The sequence below is a fragment of the Numida meleagris genome, chromosome 2, assembly GCF_002078875.1.
Source record: "Numida meleagris isolate 19003 breed g44 Domestic line chromosome 2, NumMel1.0, whole genome shotgun sequence".
In the NCBI taxonomy this organism is placed as follows: Eukaryota; Metazoa; Chordata; class Aves; order Galliformes; family Numididae; genus Numida; species Numida meleagris.
Window position 1 is genome coordinate 37,316,500 of NC_034410.1, and position 19,090 is coordinate 37,335,589.

General features: G+C 41.8%; 1 protein-coding gene across 2 annotated transcripts in view; it reads right to left on the reverse strand.

The window, feature by feature from the left end:
* THRB (thyroid hormone receptor beta) overlaps positions 1-19,090 on the reverse strand; it is a 139,475-nt gene that overhangs the window by 100,942 nt on the left and 19,443 nt on the right. The window contains exon 3 of one of the 2 annotated variants that reach the window (XM_021386786.1): positions 17,072-17,219. The exons of the other annotated variant lie outside the window; for it this stretch is intronic. The gene's annotated coding sequence lies outside the window, so the exon portion shown is untranslated. The remainder of the gene's footprint in view (positions 1-17,071; positions 17,220-19,090) is intronic. 2 annotated transcript variants of the gene reach the window in all.

The window sequence follows — 19,090 nt, forward strand, 5'->3', positions numbered from 1 at the left end:
ATGGTTTCAAATAAAACCATATGGAAATCTATGACTTCTAGCGATAAAATCTGGCAAAGTCTTAAAACCAAAAGGACGGTTTCAGCTGCAGACATGCTTTTCAGGAACAGAACTTGATCTGCATTTTCACTGTGGGCTGTTGACGCCCTCTGAGAGAAACGTGGTTGGTTATTCCAGGACTAGGAAAGCAGAAATCAGAGCCAGTGCTTGAAGGACCCTGGTCACAGTCAGGCCACCACAAAGAGTCACCACCCTGCAGTGGGATGTGATCACCTCGTGACACAGGGACTTGATAGCAGTTATTTTATGGAAACAAGCATCCGGTTATAAAAAATATGAAGTTAAACGTAGATGTCAGAGTTGAATTAAGACACGAAATAAATGATGAAGCAACAACAACAAAAAAACACCACCAAACAAAAGAACATCTCAGGAACAATAGGAAGCAGTATCTTCCCAATGGAAGTAACGATCAAAGCTTTTTACTCAACTATGAACCTTCCCAATTAATTCCAGCACAAAATAACACCTGGAACGTAGCAGCTTCACTTTCTGTTCCCTGCTGCAATGCTGCTTTCTAGCAGAGGAACAGTCTGCAAATAGGAAGTCTAACACATACACAATGCAGACTTAAAACAAAGGTACACTGTCACTGCAAGGAGCCCATCATGAACAATCCTGTTATTGCAGTCAGGAGTAGCCTGACTCATTACACATCCAAAGGCTGCAATCACTTGCTTACATCTGGCTATTTTACCCACCAAACACATGCTCAGCAACGCCACGTGGTTTTTGTTAAGAAAAACCCTGCAGACAGGTGCTGGCATGGCTGCTGCGCCCAAAGCCCTCACAGCCCCTGGAAATAACCCAGAGCCAAGCTGGGCAAACCACTGGGAGCAATGCCAATTTACGTATTCTATAGTCTCAGAAGGGGAAAGATGGGCATTGCCAAGCCACTGAGCCCAGCAAGTCATTAAGTGACTTTTCAAAAAAAGTTACCATTTGAAAAAATAAAAATCTGATCCCAAGAGAATACAGAAATATTCCTTAGTAAGGGAAAGGAAGATTCACTGTGAACACATTCCCAAGCCAAACATACATCTTGTCACGAAACAAAGGAAGGGGTTTGTAAAACCATTGTGTAGATGTGAAGCTGCTTCTATGAAACTCCATTTATAAGAGAAGCATGCAGTATCATGGTTTTTAAATACTACTGAGATAGAAGTACAGTCACTGATATATTTGCATATTTTATAGTAAAAGGTAATTTATATTAACAGTCTGTTTGTTGTCCCATTGCCTTCAAACAAGTAACCAGGGTTAGATCCATTACTGTATGTCTCAGGCAGTAGGATGGTGCAACTTTAAATTAAGGTCTCATAAAAGCAATAGAAAAAGCCCTATTAATTTCTCAGTTCAGGATAAATAAGTGGTAGGACACAGGTGCTTTTGAAGATCATTTATTAATTTACCTTATTTACCATCCTAGTGAAAGGACTTACTTGCAAACTCCCAAGTTTTGAAATCTGCACTTTAAAAAAGTGCTGAAATTGTCAGGGTTGCCCCACAAAGAACAAAATGACCAAACCTCCTGCAGCTTCACAACGCAGCAGCACCTCAGCCTCCTGTCTCTGGGTCACCCCTGCTCCTGCCCACCAGCCACATGCCCGAGCACTTTCAGTCTGACGCCTGACCCCACACAATCTGACAGCTGTGATTGCTGTCTCTCCATTTCCAGCCTCAACATACAGCAGATCAGTCTGCAGATCCTCCCATACCTATGCTGGCCTTAGTCAGCCAAAACAAGTGGTGACTTCTCTCCTTCCCTCGTGCCTCACTGCCTCAGGAAAGGTGGGGAAAAGCAGGAAGAGGAAGGGGCAAATTAACTTCAGCGTGCACACACACATACATGAGTATATTAACATCTATTTATGTGTATACAGTATACCTAAAATTAGGTTTACAAATATGAGGTGTCTGTATAATTAGCAATGAAAGGTAGAATTATGAATCACAGACTAAGCTGCTTTGTCTAATGGCTCCAAGTTTTGCTCCTGTTCACATGAGGTAATCATGGAGAAATGCAGCATACATTGAAGCTCATTAGCTGACTTGACCCAGTATGTTGGGTGAATCCAAGGATGCCCTTTTAAAGCACTGTCAGCAACACCTGATGCTCAAGAAGTAAAGAGAAGGTGTTTTGCTGCAGAATTCGGTACCTTGGAGCAAGTAAAAAGATGCACAAAAAAGCATCATATAATTGTATGCACTGATAGGATCACATTTAGAGTACTAAAAGGATTCGAGAAATCAATTTTAAAATAGTTTCAGATTTTTTTTTTTTGAAATGGCAAGTTGATTAGAAGAGTGTTTGCTTCCTTTCAGGTGGGGTAGCTAAGGTACTGCAACTTCATGGGTGGGTATGTACCAGAGTGAGAGTGCCCTGCTGTAGTCAGAAAACCAAATCAAACCAAAAAAAGCCACTCTTAATGCAGCGCAGTACTGTCAGTATATTCCTTCCTAATTCCACAGGTATTTTGGAGTGGTACAGACCGACCATAGATAAATACAAGGAAGGAACAATTCCCAACCATGTAATTAGTATCTCTTTTCTCATTCCCTCCCAGTAATAAAGTATTCTCCCATAAATGCAATGGAACTGTAGCATCTTTCACTTCATCTTACAAGTAACAGGGATGTTTCTGCGTAATACTAATCCCCGTGGAAGTATTAGTAGATTATCATTCCACTTATGTGCAAGTTTAACAATGAAAATTTTTAAGTATTGTGGAAGTTTTACACTAACATTTCTTTATGTTGTGCTCCTAAGAAAAAAAAATTTTACAGTGGATGCATAACATCCAATTAAAATTGCTGACAAAGCCTTAAGTACCAAAAAGCAGCAAAATGTCCCCAAACTAAATTAAACAAGAAGAAATACACTGAGTTACGATGAGAGTTCTTAAGTCATTAGCTGAGTTAAGATTTGTAGCATATTTGGGGTATTAAGCAGAAAACAGTTTTATTTAAGTGTAAAAGTTTGGGACTTGCCTCATGTGACCTCCCTGGCACACCGCCAAAGCTCCACTCTTGCTGACATTTAATCTGAACATAATCCCCGAAATCTCCGTGCCATTGCTGGGCTGCGTGGGAATGATTCCCTGACAATGTACACAGAATTGTATTGTAAATTTTGTTTTCAGCTCATGGCTGTTCACCTTCCCTTCCAGCCATGGCAAATCATATATTTTTTTGAATATAAGATAACAAGGTAGTCCCTTTATTTATTACAGGGTCACATAGTTACTAAAAAGAAAACAAGCCCAACCCTTCCTATTTCAGTTGTTTTTCCACTGATGTCTACCATACTTTTAAGAGAACAAACTAAAAAACAAATAAAATTCAGCAGCAGATGAACACCTCGGGCAAGGAGCTGAAGTGGCTCAAACAATCCCACCAACTCTACGCAGGAGCAGGACCACACTGCAGCAGAGGAATGTGGGCTCCAGCTGGGGGTACTTGCACTTGACTGTCATCTTCTGAGTGAGCAATTGCCTTTATAAAAAAGCATATACTTAAAGAGCTTTTTCTTATTGAAGGATGCCTCTGATCTCTGAGGCCAACTTCATTTTTGTCATGAACACTGTGAAAAATCACAGTGTCCAAGAGTTCCACATCTGTGACTTTTGGCATTTGTGCAAGGGTAGGGACTCAAAAACTGATGTTTAAACAACGCTAATGAAACTGAAGGAACACAGTAATTTGTAAAGTGTAGAAAAGCCCCACAATCATTTCAACAAGATGAGTATGAATCTCTCATTGTTTTCTTTGTGCTCAGCATTTCACAAGTATTTTTCCCCTGAATTCAGAAAGGAGTTAGGTAGGCAAAATAGAGCTGACTAGATGCTTGTTTATGCAGGCCCTACAGAGGGAGGTCATACAGCAGCATGAGCTTTGGTTTTCGATGGGGAAACCTCCCCACTAACCTGGATCCTTACTTCAGTGACAGTTTAAGGGTCACTGTAGTTCATCTGAGCTAGCAAAAGTTCATCTACTTTCACCATGGTCTAATTTCTGTCTGCAGAAGAGACTGGCTCTTATTGAGACTTCTTACTCCCCGAGTGATCCCATTATTTGCCCCTCCCAATGTAAAGTTAGTAAATACCATCACAGAATCATACAATATCCCAAGTTGGAAGGGACCCATAAGGATCACTGAATCCAACTCCTGGTTCCATACAGGATCACCCCAAAATCAGATCATACATCTGAGAGCATTGTCCAGATTCTTCTTGAACTCTGGCAGGCTTTGGGCTGTGACCACTGCCCTGGGAAGCCAGTTGCAGGGCTCGACCACCACAGAGTCATAGAATCACTAGGTCTGGAAAAGACGTCAAAGACCATCTAGTCCAACCATCAAGCCATCTCCACTATTACCACTAACCATGACCCTCAGTGCCACATCTACACATTTCTTGAACACTTCAAGGGATGATGACTCCACCACCCCCCTGGGCAGCCTGTTCCAATGCCTTATCACTCTTTCTGAGAAGAAAATTTTCCTAATATCCAACCAGAACCTCTCCGGCACAACTTACGGCCATTACCTCTCATCCTACCACTAGTTACACAGGAGAAGAGGCCGAATCCCACCTGGCTACACCCTTCTTTCAGGCAGTTAGAGAATGATAAGGTCTCCTCTGAGCCTCCTCCAGATTGAACAATCCCTGTTTTCTCAGCTGCTCCCCATAAGACTTATGCTCTAGACCCTTCACAGCTTCGTTGCCCTTCTCTGGACATGCTCCAGGGCCTCAATTTTTTGCAGTGAGGGGCCCAAAACTGAACACAGCACTCAAGGCGTGGCCTCACCAGGGCCAAGTCGATCTCTTCCCTGATCCTGAAACCTCCTGGTGAAGAGTTTTTTCCTGATATCCAACCTGCACCTCCCCTGCCACAGCTTCATGCTATTCCATCAGGTTCTGTCACTGGTCACCAGAGACAGATCAGCTCCTGCCCCTCTGCTCCCCTTCGCAGTGAACAATAAAGATTGCTTTCATCATTCAAAGGGATTAATTAAAGGGTAAACAGATGACACAAAGTAATTTTCATTTTTTAACTCTTAGTTTAGAGCAAAAAGCTTGCCATCATCAGCACAGCAGGTTCCTTAGCCGGTGCATTAACCTCTTCTCACAGACATTTCCTACACAGAAGTGACCAAGCCAGCAAAGGCTATAATTTCATGGGAAAAGAGAAAGTGCTCCAAAGCATTCATAAAGACTTTAAAGTGTTATTACCTCTAAGTTATCCCTAATGCTGATCTCTTCATACATGCAAACATATATATCCTATTCCAAAGGTACAGTTTTGGGTTGACAAGCAAGAGACCTCTCTGTTCTTCTGCTGTTAAGAAAACTAGCTCAACAGGAAAAATAGGAGCTCCATTTCCTACAGCTGAGCAGCCTGATCCAACCAATAGCCACTTAAGTTGCTGGGGAGAGAAATTAAGAAACGTGTTTTGAGCTGGCTTCAGCTAGGTACACTGCAACCATTAAACAGCAGCTGCTCTAACAGGACCTTCCGAAGAGTCACATGGGAGATACAGATCCACCAGAAAAATGCAAAGCCCTCAATCCCATCACAAAGAGGGGAGAAATCACTGCAGCTTTATCAAAAATGTGTTTAGGTGCTCCAGCATCAGCCTACCACCAGAAGAACCCACAGAGGAGGGCAGGGTTCACTTCAGAGCTGGCCTTCCAGGGGCTGCATGTCACAGACAGCTCCCACCTGGTCTTCACAGCACTGCAGCTGCCCCATCAGCCCCACCACTGCAGCCAGGTTTGTCTGGTTTTGCAGCTGGCACCACCAAAGGCTACAAGAACTTGTAGCCAGCACAGTCCCCTCCAGACTGACTTTTCAGTCTCTTTAGCTAATAAATACCGACAGCAGTACACATACACTGGCACCAGCTGTGAACAGTTTATACATACCTGGTTCTGCACCTCTCTAAAGCTCTTCTTTCTTACCAGTTTCTGTACGACTGTTGCTGTAATGCCCTAACCAGCCTCAGAAGAAAACTGCTCACTAGACTAGCCTGCAAAAACCTCGTTTCACCTAGTACTGACACAGCAAAATCCTCCCCACAATAACAGCACTGTACACAAAGCACCACAATGAAGAAGAGCTCTGCTGGTTTGTCCACTGACTCAGCAGTGGGTTCTTGCATTGCTGTTTCAGAGGCACCAGAAACTAGCTCAGGAGCTTCCATCTCAATGCTAAATACATGCTCCCTGTGCCGGCAGTCCTACTGTTTTGCAGACAACAGCCTACAGCTACTAGTGATGCATATCCTAGCAGTTAACATGTACTACCTAAATGAAAAATCATTTTCAACACTGACTGAGGGAGAATCTGGTTTTAGTAATTGCAATTAAAATGTCAGACAACAGAATAAATCAGAAAGAGAGCAACAGAGGACTGTAAAGACTATTATATATATAGGTACAGCCTATAGAAGCAATTTTTGGAAGAACATATTCACCTGCAGTGCTCAGAAATTAAATGCCTTCCAACTGAGAATCACAGAGGTCTTAACAAACCAGAAATCCCACAGAGGCAAGCCAGCAATTCCTATTTTCATGTACGTTGTCCCCATCTAGGGCCTGATGAGTGAACTTATGGGAGTGAAGTTCAAAAAAATCCATGTATCCAAACAAACACATGACCTGCACATATTAACTATGGCCCTGCGTGACAAGTAAATACAAACTTACCAGAACAGGAATTATTTATTCCACTTGTCGCTGTGGGCCTGTGATAACACTGGCTTTGTGAGCTACACTTGTACCTCTGCTGGGAAGTTAGCTGCATTATGGAAGACCACACTCTTGGAAACTCACTCAAACTCACAGGGCTTTTGTTGTGTTGCTACCTTGACAGGAAGCTTGAGTTGTGCCCCTCATCTAACTCCTCTTCAAAGAGGTAAGATTTTAGTGCTGTGAAAGTGGTGCTGCAGGCTTCAGCAGATGGCCCATGGGAGGAGGCGGCGTGGGCCAATGCTGATGCTGGTAGCAGCATTAGCAATGCAGCTAGGAAGCAGAAGCTTGCATTTTTCCATCCTTCTCCAGTGCTAACCCTGAGGAGACACCAGTCTCTTATACAAAATGCACCAAGATCCAGTAGTTCAGGGGACTCAACCAGCTCTAGGCCTTAAGTCTGAGCTCTGGTGCCCGCCACAACATAGTCAATGTCTTCGTAAGGCCTGTGGAGAACAGTCCCCCTCCCAAGCCAGAGATGTCCTCTGGGAATGTGCTAGTTGGTATGGCCCAAAACCTTGCCAAGGAGTGTGCTAGAAATTAAACAATATGGACAACCATGACACAATACTCAAATACCAGTCCTGACCCTTTTCAATTACCGGTGCAGACAAAGTCGCAGTGAAGTGGATCTTTTCAACCTCACTGCTGCAGTTAAAATACAAACATCAGGAACAGTGCAGTACAGCAGGAACAAAGACTCACATTTTCATCCCATAGCCACAAGAGGATCCTACTACCACCAGAAGAAAGCAGGAAGCACAAATAACTTCTGAACACAAAGTCAAATGTTTTTCAGAAAGTAAAGGAGCCAGAAGATGAGTGCTACAATAGATAGCACAGCACTGGCAAAGTAGAAGTGTGAAGTGGATGCTTTCCAGCATTCAGTTTAGGAAGACAAACATTGTTTCACAAATTCACTGTAGCCCTGCTTCTGTTCCAAGCTCCTTAACTCATGCCAAAGGGCTTGGACTTTCTGAACATCCTGTTCTGTTTCCTCCACCACTGGTCTGAGTCCTCTGTGTTAAATGTCTTTATTTCAGAGTCCTATTTTCTATCATTTTATTCCAGACTCCTCGTTCTGTAGGTTTTGCATTTTACCTCTGGGTAGGAGTGAAGACAAGCAGATTAATGAGAAGTCTGAGCAGCACATTAAGCTATACCTATTTTAAGAGCCTTCTCCAGTAAGCATCCCAAGGCACAGTATAAAAATAAAACTACACAAATCACATTTAAAACTAACAAAAAGCTCACAGATGCTGGCATGCCTTGAAGCATAAATATAAAGATCAATGATTAAACGTTTCAATGATTCCCTAAAGTCTCGGAGCCACATGAACACAGACCATTTTACCTGTCATTACTAGGACACGTTAGCAACCAGATCAAATGCGAAGTCAAGGCATCTTTATGACAGCTTGCTGGCAGGAAAAACACCCCCCCAACAAGGAAAGGAAAGAGCTTTGGTGTACAAGCAGCAGCTGGCTGTTCCAGGGATTTCCTGACTGACTGAAGGCAGTGCACTCTGCACCTCTCTGACACAGCTGCAGAATGCACTCCTGTTCCTTTCTCTGCCTCACTACAGCTGCAAGGACTTGAGTGGTCTCATGAAAGGAACTACAGTAGCAAAGGCTCAGGCAGGAACAGCAATGTTATCCCTCATCATAATGACATATAGCCCCCAGATGCCTGCTCTTGGGGCTTCACGAACAGCGCAAGAAGCACAAGAGAAGGCCTCAGCATGCCTGGCAGCGGCCTGAACTTGTCCATCTGTACAGGCACACTCCTGCTGGCTAGGATGAGGTGGCATGGGACAAGGCATTTCTCTTGCTAACAGAGAATCACTGCTGCTCCAAACTGTGAGAGGGCCTGCCACTGCTGCCATTGACATGGGCACAAAAGCAGCCCACTTACTTAATAATGTTCTGCCGTAAGACTTCCCATCTCGCTTCCTTCCTCCCTACAGGAACACTTGAGGCTGAGATCAAAGCACATAGCTGGAGATACAAGGAACCAACTGTGACCTTATTTGCCTTTATTAACTGCATTTCTAAACTGTCCAGCAATGGCACTCTCACAGCCACAGGGCATGGCAGAAGCTCCTGTGGGAACTTCAGACCTCATCAATCCCAGAAGTCACCTTCAGAACCTCCCATTAATGAGCATGGGTGACCCTGCACTCAGTCTCATACCCACCAGCTGCTGAGGCAGATTACCACTATCTCCATCTCCAGAGCCCCCAGGCCCCTCTATATGACCCTCTGTGGGATCACTTCAGGGTGGATCCTCACTCTCAGCTCCCACGCTGCACACACTACTGTCTGGTAAACATGACTTCTGTGTGAAGCTGCCATGTAACTACTTCATCTTAGCCTGCTAGAGCTAGTACTAAAACTAGTGGGATGGTTTTATCTCAGAGGTTCATCAGCAGCAGATGTGTTGATCAGTCTTATTGCCTGCAGTTTATGCCAAACCCTAGCACTTCTCAAGAAACTGGGATGGGCAGCTGGTGTTTTCAAGGACTATAAACACAACAGAGAGCTACTAGTAACTTTTCAAATTATTTTTTTTTCCAGTCTTAAAACTCATTCCCTTTTAATTGTCTCCTCCCCATTTCTTGCTCGTCTCAAAGATCCATCTTGCACTGTGACCACATTCCCAACCCTATGGGAAGGTCTTGAAAAATAAGAAGGGATGCTGTTTTGGAACAAGGCAACCTCAGTGCAAACACAGCAGCTCTTGAAGTAGTGCACAGACAACCAGCTGGTCCTTGGTCAGACTCACTTACCTTTCTCCATTCTGAACAAATAGTTTAGGAGAAAAAAACAAAGTTACACATCAGCCATCCCTTTAAGTAATGTTGGAAGATGGGCTCTGGCCTGCAACATTACCAAACAGCAATGTGGTTCATGGTAGATTAAAATCTACTTTAAGATTATGTTTATGCTAACACACACACACACAAAACAAAAAAGATGTCAGGCCCAAGAGCCATCAAAACTTCAGCTGGTTCAGATTACTTCACGAGCAGCTGAGCTGATCAACAGAATCTAGAATTTGTGGAGCTCCAACCAAAAAAAAAAAAAAAAGGTGGCTGACATAGTGCAATTTGTGAAGAGTACTGACTTCAGTAAGCTAGCGAAAACCAGAGCTACAAACTTGTGAGAAGGACATAAAATAGTATTAGCATAAAAAGAACAAGAAGTTCTGAACAATGTTGGAATCACATTTTGAACTCAAGAATATGTATGTGAAATCATCCAACCAGAAAAAGCTGGGATAAAATGCGTTTCATTTTACACTGATGCTTCAATAAAGAAGGACAGACAAGATTTCAATCTCACACTGCTCAAGGAAGGAACACTTTCCTCACCAGCTGGCTCAAAAATTACTTGGATTCCAGAGTGGCCTTCTAATCACCAACAGGAAAGCTGAGAAACTATTTTAAGTAAGCATCACTAAAAATAAAACAGGAGATGCAATGAAAGGAAAAAGAAAGTGGTCAATGATAAATACAGTACAAAGATGTCACTATTCATATTTTTAAGGCGATTTATATTTGAAAGCTTTCCCTTTGAAACACTGACAGGCAGGCTTCCACACTCATCAGTCTGGTACTCATTCAACTGAACAGTATTTATAGAAACATGTAAAGGCCAACAGAAACAGAAAAGACATTCAGATTACTTTCTGTCACAATTTGGCATTGTTATTATCACTTTGCATACAAGTTCAGCCAGATACAAACAAAACATTACACAACACTACACTGCTGCATGTTTTGAGTGCTCTACATGAAATTCTGCTCCAGCAACATACTACACCATGAAAAGATCTACCACTACAGTTTGACTCAGTCTTACATTGCGTGGAGATAAGCTCTTGCAGACAGACTTGCTGTTTGCTTGATTTCTCAAAGACCTGAACACCTTGTGTCATTCGGGATATCTGTGACGGTAAAACCATGAAGAGCCTATATAAGCTCACTGCAGCGCAAACCTGAACAGCAGAGCTGAAGCAGAAAGGATCTGTGGGAGTGGGATGCCTGGTGAGAGGATGACGATGATGGAGAACCACTGAAATACCCTACATCGTCCATTTCCAAAGAAGATGCATTTGGCTCCTTAGAAACTAAGATAGTTGAAAAGAAAATGCAATTCCTCTTGTGTACCTCTGAAGGTCCTCAGAAAACACGGTCTGTGCTTCTGCTTAAGAACACATCACATTTTGAAAATGCCAACAGAGACCCATGCTGCTCTTCTAGTGATCTAGATGACTGAACATAGTTTCAGAGTCAGTTGCCTGCTTTCTGCTAGAAACTTGTTACTCTTAGGCTTGATCATGTGTCAGCACCATTAGGGTTAATTAGCTAGCCTTCCTCCCTAGCAGCCCTGACATATTTATTAAGGTTATCTTAGCACATCTCAGCTTTCACTTTGCTAGTCTATTCTGCTACAACAGTGGTTTTCAGAAATGCTCTTCTTTTTGCATCTGTTCTAGTTTTAAGTTGTCTTGATTTCAGACTTCAGAGCTACATACAGTGAAACACCTGAAATTTCATTTTGTATATTTTTCTACAATGACTGTAAAACTTCCACATCTCCACTATCTTCATGTTACCCTTACTCCGCTCCGGATCCATGTTTACCTTTCCAGTGACCACATTACTCACCCACTTCAGTCAGGAGATTACACGTGTTTTTATACAAGTTATAAATATTTTTTTAATATTTTTTTCTCCACTTTTAAAGATCAAGGCTTTTTACTCCATCCAATTTAACTACCAACCAATCTCAGTAACTTGTTTAATTAATTTCACACCTTACTTTTGTGTAAGAAAGAGCTTTATTTATGGAATTACTTTTGCTTATACTAGTATTAATTTACATGGAAACAAATTCACACCTCATCCAAGCTTATTTTCTGTAACCAGATCTTCAATACCATCCTCTTGCTATATCAAAATGAAATCTGAGAGAGCATTTCCACAACTCAGTTCAGTAACTTTTTAAAGAAGGAATTCTATTTATTCACTGTCACAATTTGCACCTAAGACAGTCAGTGTCTGAAGTTTCCAAAAACTGCATCTACTGAAGGGAGTCATTTATATCTGTATTTCTGCAAGCAAAATAAACATGCCCAAGACGGCAAACTGGCACAGAAAGGTGTCATGCTATTAAATTCTCTCATCCTTCAGAACAGGGTGATTGCTTCCAAACTTCCTGTTTGGAATAATCCCAAGATAACTTTCAAACTTTACCTGGGAATAATTCAGGTGAGTTCCTGTAGATATAAGCCAAAACTGTGCCAGGAACAGTTAACGGTAGATACAATTGATTTTCAGAGCCTGGGAATGCTTCCTACCACTATTTAATTTACCAGTACAGACATGGCTGCTGTAGCTGTTGTATGATATTAATATGATATGATATATGATAAACGTAGATATTAAGAGGTTATTACCCATGACCCTAAGTTTTTCACAGCTGTCTGTAGATCTTCATTAGCTTGTTATTTTCTCACCTTTCTTCTTAGGGATCAAAATAATTTAGGTGATAATACACCAGCCACACCTTTTACGAGAGCTTTTCTCTGGCTTGGCACATTAATCTTCGTTCTGTTCTGCTGAGATCTTTGTTTCAACATTCTTCTTTAGGACTTTCTCAGCTTTATGTTCATAGTGCGTTTCTTTGCTCCCAGAAAACAAAACATCGCTCTTTCCCCTAGCTGAGCTCTGCTGACAGATCTTTCTTTCCACCTAAAGAAAGAGAGTCATCAGACATAGACATCTGTTTCTTTCTCACGCTGTTATGAATTACAGATAATCATGTTTTTATTTGTTTGGGTTTTTTTCTACTTTTTCCCCTGCTGCAGCTCAACTATTTTCTAACTATTCCCTCCTTCCAGTTCTTTAATAGCATACTCGTTCCTCCTCAGCCTCAAGTCTCTAGTTATCTCCATCTTGCCTTCCTTTTTTTTCATGGTGCCAGTCTTCTGCTTTGTAGTCACCTGTTTCTGACTTTTTCTCCTCAGTTCTCCATCATAACAAAACTGTCTATCACATGATTGCTCTACCTCCAAATAGTGTCTGCCTCTGCACTGTGGTTATAGCCACATGCATGTAAGGTCATTTTTCACAAAGACCTCTCACTTCCAACTGCTATTTTTATATACAGCTGTGCATTCAGATCACCTCGACTGGTTTTCCTCTTCCCTCATTTCTTCAGCTCCCTGTCTCTAGTTGCATCTAGACTACTTGGATATTCCCTCTCCTGAGTTCTGTCAGCTGACATTTCTATGTAAAAATAGATCCTATAAGGTAACACTGAAGAAAGTTCATCTCCTGTTCCTGCATCCAGTCTCACTGTCTTCTCTGCTATCCTTCATTCAGTGCTGCATCACTGCACATACTTCCCTGTCTCTGCCTTCAAAGAAAAAGAAACAGCCCAGAAAAAAACGATACAAACACTGAGTTGTCCTTAAGTGCCAGATGCTTTCTCTGGCCACTGACTTTATAAACTTTTGGCCACATCTGAAAGGCAATTATGTGCCCAGCCTAAACTAAGCTCACTTAAGTGAAAGGTTTTGGTTGCGACCAAAGGCAGAATACGTCTTTCATATCCTTCAGCGACAGGAAGTTTAATCCACTGACAACTGCAAATAGGTCCCACGAACTGCAAGAAAAAAAAAATTAAATAGAAGCAAAAGGAAAAGAAGGTAATTGATATGTAGGGATGGAATTTCTGGATGTAGAACTTTACTATTACTTAAAGAAAAATTGATCCCCATCTGGGATCTATGTCCAGGCCCAGAACAGGAAAGATGTGGAGCTGTTGGAGCAGGTCCAGAGGAGGGCCATGAAGATGAGCAGAGGACTGGGGCACCTCTCCTACGAAGAAAGGTTGAGAGAGCTGAGCTTGTTCAGACTGGAGAAGAGAAGGCTCTGAAGAAACCTCAGTTGCAGTATTCCAGTACTTGAAAGGAGCTCATAAGCAGGAAGGGAACCTATTTTTCACATGCTCTGATAGTGATGGGACAAGGGGGAATGGTTTTAAACTAAAAGAGGGGAAATTTAGGTTAGATGTTAGGAAGAAATTCTTTACTTGGACGGTGGTGAGGCGCTGGCACAGGCTGACCAGAGAGCTATGGATGCCCCATCCCTGGAGGCGCTCAAAGCCAGGTTGGATGGGGCCCTGGGCAGCCTGAGCTGGTGGCTGGCAGCCATGTCCAAGGCAAGGGGTTGGAACTGGGTGGGCTTTAAGGTCCCTTCCAACCTAAGCCATTCTATGATTCTATGATTCATCCTAAATTGAAGAAAATGAAAGAAGCAGTAGTAGGAACTTCATGTCAGAGATTAACAAAGTTTAAGTAGTCTTCATTTCCTACTAAAGGGCTAGTTACTAATTGTTACCCCATCATGCTTGTGAAATAAAAAATAAAAAGTTTACATGAACTTCAGATACAGACTATACTTACTTGAATTTTCTGCAAAACTGGAAGTAATTGCAGAAGCACATGGCTAAAAAGAAAATGCAATTTAAGAACTTAACGAAAATGTCTTTATGCAAATCAGAGTACTGACTACAATCCTATCACTCCTATCAGTATGAAATCATACTAAGAAATGGACCATATAATCTAAACTGCCATTTACCAGACTTTTCCCTTGAAACAGTACAGAGTTTACAGAACAGCTAATAGGGGCAGATTTTTAAAGGACATGCAAATATGCCAGAAAGAACTACACAGCATCTTAAAGTCCAGCGGAGGGTCACAAAGATGATAAAGGTCCTGGAGTATCTCTCCTGTGAGGAGAGGCTGAGTAACCTCGGTCTGTTCAGCCTTGAGAAAAGAAGTCTGAGAGGGGATCTTATTAATGTTTATAAATATCTTAAGTGTGGGAGACAAAGGGATATGATCAACCTCTTTTCAGTGGTCTATGGGGACAGGACGAGGGGAAATGGCCATAAACTGGAGCATAGGAAGTTCTGCACCAATATGCAAAAGAACTTCTTCACAGTGAGGGCGATGGAGCACTGGAACAGGCTGCCCAGAGACGTTGTGGATTCTCCTTCTTTGGAGATATTCAAGATCTGTCCGGATGCCTACCTGTGCAGCCTGCTGTAGGGGGCCTGCTTTGGCAGGGGGTTGGACTCAGTGATCTCTGGAGGTCCCTTCCAACACCTACAATTCTGTGATTCTGTGATCTCTTATGAACCTTATGACTGTACAAAAAAAACAGCACTTCAGTTTGAAAACTGAGAGTCGACCAGCTTCACTTTCAGTGCAAGGCTTTCCTGCACATCCACACGTATAGGAGACAAGCAGTGAAATGAAGGAAAGCCTCCTGCCCATAGCACGTAGGTTGATCTCCAGAACTGAAAATCCAGCAATGCTGATAAATAAATAAGACACGCTGAAACACAAACAGAAAGAGCATGCCAGTTGCTTTCATGAAAACAAGCATCCAGGCATCAAATTTAATTGTTAGTAACTGGGATGATTTTCAAAGACACAAATGGACAACTTCAAAGATTTTCAAGGCTGGCCAAAATAATCTAATTGTTCCTGTAAATCTATAACTCCTGGAAATTATGAAATCAACTTCACTGTTGTTACAGATTTTGGAACACGTATTCACTATAAATACTATACTAATTATAATTAATTACATCAATTTCCTCTCATACTTTCTGCTGCAGTTTTCCTAAAATGAAGCAGACCAAGAACGCATCCAAGCACACACCTCCTCCACAAGATCACCAAACACAGTGCTGTGTTCTGGCCTACTGGCCTCAGCTAGCTACTGCCTGGAACCCATATAGGACACTAGTGAAAATGAGATTCAAGGGTTTTTTTTAATTCTCTTTCGATTCATCATAAAACCACCATGCAAGCTGAAGCTGCTAGACGTTTCTTGCCAGGAAACGTCCCTGAGAATTGAGCAGCGCATGACCTCCAGTCAGGCTGGAAGTACAGCCAGTCTTACACTTCCCCTGACTGCACTGGCTTTGCCCCAGCGGCTGAAGAAAGCCCATTAACACCTTTCCAGCAGATCACATCTGCTGGTGACCTCTACAACAAAGTGCAACATGGAGACTGACTCATGGATCCTGGCCAAAAAATAAATTAAAAAAAAAAAGGAATCTTTTAGCTGGCTTTTAATTGGAGCCATTCTTTCCATTAACAGTGCAGACTAAGGTGCAGTTTCTGGCTCTGACCACTGCTACAATGAATATTTGTTTGAAAGATACTATTTCTAACCATATTTCTAAAGCATATTTCTGGGAAAAAAAAAAAAAAAAAAAGGTGTACCAGAGTGAAAGCCTACATCATTAATTCTATAATCAATATAAAATTTATGGAGATGAATCAATGTGTAAGCCTTTCACAGTTCCTTCTAAAAATTCAGAAACTTTCCTCTGAATTCCTAGTGTGGCTTTGACCTGCTCTTTAGACTAGTTCTTTGCCAGAGGTGCTATATAATTGTTTATGTGTCATCTAACCTGAGGTAGAAGCAGAAATTCAATAAATAAATATGCAAATATCTGCTAGTGATTTTTACTTGCAAATTATAATCCAAATATTTATTGCTATCCTATTTAAGAAGTTCCCAGAGACATATTTCAAGCTACAGATTAAACGCCAATAGGATCTTACTTCCTAAGACACAACAGGGAAGGGCTGATAAACCGCGTAAAGAAGTTTCTGAACAAGATTCCAAAGATAAAACCTTTAGTTATGAAAAATATTTGAAGAAGTATACTTAACAGGGCAGTCTGAATGCCTAATTCAGTATTCAACTACTTGCAACATATTCACACCAAGGAAAAGCATTTTTCCCAGCAGTGGAAGAACTGAATTGCATAGGGTACAGGGAAAGGAAAAAATCCATTGTGAAAGGGCTCTTTCACCATCCCAGTCAAAGTGGATGCCTCAAAATATGTCAGCTGGACAAAGCAAAAATACAAAAACAAAAGATGATTAAAGGTAGTGTATCTTTGCCTAGCAATTGGTTAACTATGAGTTCCAGCCAGAGAAAATACTGGGAACGCTACTGGAGGAGTTTTCCTTTGGCTCAGGGAACAGATGAGCAAGAGTTCTCCTAAGGCACCGCTTTACAAAGCCAAAAGCTGTTAAATTCAACAGTGGCTAAAGCAAGTTTCAACTCAGTCAGCTCCAGCCTCTGTGGACAGAGCCAAGCTGCAGTATAATAACGTTTAGGGGAAATGAGTGAGGGAGGAAGGGAGAAAACATACCTTATGATTTTGTCTGAAGAAGGCCTGCAGAGCTGCCTCAACCAAGTCAGATGACAGAGGTAAGGAGCCTTAATGCTCAGACTGGGCTCACTTCTAGCAGTGCAGATCACAGAGTGGTATTTTCCAGAAAATTATTCAGTTTCCAATTCTAAAAGACAAGGGACACTTTATTTGGAAAATCATAGCACTTACTGTCCCTGGGGACGGCTTTTCCAGTCCAATGAATCTACTCTCTCCTGACATGCATTCTTTCTCAGTTAATCTAATTTTTCCTATATTCCAGTTTACCATCCCAAGCAGCTCTGGTGCATTTTGATCAAACCACTCCTGCTGCATTACTTTCTTCGCGCCATTATCCTACATGAAATCTCTCCCTCAATTTGTCCTTGCACGTTTGTTCATATCCATGGTTCATTTTCTCAGAATTTCAGCTAAACTATATAAAACAATGCAAAAAGCAAGGGAAGTTTTAAAAGCCCCTGAACTGAAAAACTTGCTCAAATTGAGAATAGCAGCTACAAACTGTTTTCTGGTCAGCTGTGCAGCTCTATCTCATTACACAAGCATGTGCGTAAAATTATTCTGCAACTTCAAATAACTGTGATTTTGTTTAATTTCCACCTAATTTAAGAATTAGCTTGAGCAAAATGCACTGGGATTTTAAGGAAGAGAGAGAGTTACAAGGATCTCACAGGTTTCAATACAAAAGTGAGACGCTCTGTCAATCAACCAAATTTTAGGATTTCATAAGAATGATGAATTAGTTCAGGTTCTGTTGTAGTTTAACTCAAAGAAGCAGGGAATAATAACACTCAAACAGAACAATGAATGTTAGCACACTTCACAGCAGTCTCTTGTTTAACTTTCACATCTTCCTGTATGTGAAAGCTTTACCTCTGAACAATCATCAGAAATGTTCCGTATACACCCATGCAGGATGGGAACCACCAGGGTCAGCCTGCCACTTTCCCACCAAGGACAGGCTGCTGAGTGAACTGAGCACACCCTGCCATTTTCACTATTTTATTTTTTCTGCCAGTCAAGCAGGAGCTCTTCCTATAAATCCCAGTAATTTCCCATCCGTTGATTTTCAGAAATTACAATTTTGCCATAAAAACACGATCTACCATATCTCAAGAAGTTACGTGCTAAAGAACATCTGCACTGTGGCTACTTAATAGGAAATCTCAATGGGTTAGTAGTGTCACTATATTTTAGAGTGGCATTACAATGAATATTTTATTACCATACTGTCAACGGTTTACGGGCGTTAGGCCCGATTCCGTGACAAAGGGGACGGGGGACCCAAGGGCCCACGTCCCGGGAAAAGGGGAAAGGGGAAAAGGGTAGGGAGATGGCCCTGAGAGCAAAGAACAGCGGCAACAATCTGAGGAGAAACAAACTAGTTTACTAAATAAAATATCGGAATGCAAAACAACACACTATAATACAATATAATTACAATTTAAGCTGATAAATCCAATACAGAGAGAGAGAATGTCCCAAAATCAAGGTAGGCCTTACTCTACTACCGACGATAAGACGGCTGGAGAGCGAGGTGCTGCCAAGACGAGAGACGGCGGAAAAAGGGACGAGGTCTCGTGATCTGCAAGTTTTTATACTGCGAGCTTCTATCTTTTCCCTCCGGCTGGAAAATGGTAACAAAGGAGCAAAGTACCGTGGGGACTGTAGTAGTCCTTCTCTTCTGAGAACTAGGTATGTCCACTACATGATGTTATGATGTGGAATACCAATAACCAAAAATCACAAAACCATGACACATACATGTGTCTCCAACTCATAAACCCATTCTGTAATTGTCAGAAACCAGGCGCTCTGAATCAGCCACCATTAGGGGTGAGACTAACAGTGTGTACGGTCAGTGTGTTAATACAAAGGAAGCCAGAAGTGTCAAAACTTGTCACAGCTGCTCAACAGGATTCTCTCAGTACCACACATCTACTACCATTAAAGGACTAAGACCTGTTGTAATCCAACCTCCTCACAGTCAAATTCAGT